Source organism: Nicotiana tabacum, unplaced genomic scaffold (assembly GCF_000715075.1).
Source record: "Nicotiana tabacum cultivar K326 unplaced genomic scaffold, ASM71507v2 Un00190, whole genome shotgun sequence".
In the NCBI taxonomy this organism is placed as follows: Eukaryota; Viridiplantae; Streptophyta; class Magnoliopsida; order Solanales; family Solanaceae; genus Nicotiana; species Nicotiana tabacum.
In genome coordinates, this window is record NW_027438428.1 from 1 (window position 1) to 1,384 (window position 1,384).

The 1,384-nt window shown below is 41.9% G+C and overlaps 1 non-coding gene across 1 annotated transcript; it reads left to right on the forward strand.

Annotated features, from left to right (window-relative positions):
- The first annotated feature begins 1,075 nt into the window (after positions 1 to 1,075).
- Positions 1,076 to 1,179, forward strand: LOC142179033 (small nucleolar RNA R71). The gene has a single exon (XR_012707185.1). It is a non-coding gene; the product is annotated as a small nucleolar RNA R71 (small nucleolar RNA).
- Positions 1,180 to 1,384: the final 205 nt, after the last annotated feature.

Here is a 1,384-nt window from a genome sequence, read left to right on the forward strand (position 1 = left end):
AAGTGCCACTGTCTCAAATTCAGTTAATCTTCTCTTGTGAGCCACTATATCTTTTATGTACTTAGCATACTTTGGAATTTCACGAAGCACATCAACAAGTGGGATATTCAATTGAACCTGGATCAACATAGAGAGAAATTTTGTGAACATGCGATCATCATTCTTTTTCTGCAATCTCTGGGGGAAAGGTGGTGGTGGCCTTGGGGACTCCACTAGCTCTGGAATTTCAGCAGCATTCTTTGGCTCAGGAGTCACTTTAGGGATCAACTCTCCCTCAGGTATGGGCTTGTCTTTCTTTTTCTTTGGAACTTTCTCTAGCTCCCTCCCATTTCTAAGTGTAACTGCATTCACTTGAGGGTTCTTTTCTGTATCACTGGGGAGAGCGCCTGTAGGTCTAGTGTTTTTATTTGTTGCTAACTGCCCAATTTGCCTCTCAAGATTTCTGAAGTCGGTCCGGAGTTGCTGATTGTCAATCAACAACTTCTTTATAAAATCATTGGTACTTTCTTCTATTTGTTGGGGTGGTCTCTGAGGCTGATTGAAACTCCCTTGGGGTCTATGCTGATTCTGATTCTGCTGATTTCCACCCCATGAGAAGTTGGGATGATTCCTCCCATTTGTATTGTAAGAATTCCCGTATTGTGCATGCTGATTCGGTGGACCTCTATTTTGTTGCCCCACATAATAGATGGATTCTGGATTTGTGGGGCACATATCACTCATATGATTGTCGCCACAGAGTTCGCAACAAATAGTCATTTGTTATACATGTTGCATTATTTGTGGCTACTGTGTTGTCATCCTAGTCATCTGATTGACCATCTTTGCAATATCGACTCTCATGGCTGACACTTCGTCGAGCTCAAGTAACCCAGCTGATTTTTGCTTAACTGCCTTTCGTGAATCACCATCACCTTGCAAGTTATTATCATTAGTAGTGAAGTTATTCAGCAAGATTTAGATTTCACTGTATGGTCTGGCCATGCAACTACCCCCACAAGTTGAATCAAGATTCATCTTTGAAGCATCATCTAACCCATCTACAAAAGTGTGACCCAATACCTCGTCCGTCTGGAAATGATGAGGACAGTCTCTGAGCATCTTCTTGTACCTTTCCCATGCTTGACGAAGTGTCTCACCAACTCGTTGTTCAAACCCAAGAATTTGACTCCTCAATATCTTTGTTTTTTTAGTGGGGAAAAACTTGATTAAGAATTGCCTTGCCAGATCATCCCAAGTGCGGATTGAATTTGCTGGCTCCTTATCCAACCAATCCTTAGCTTCCCCGATCAGTGAAAAGGGGAAAAGTGTCAACCTGACATAGTCCTTGGAAACGTTCGGATAATTTTAAGTGGCCGTAATTTCCAAGAAATTCTAAATATGC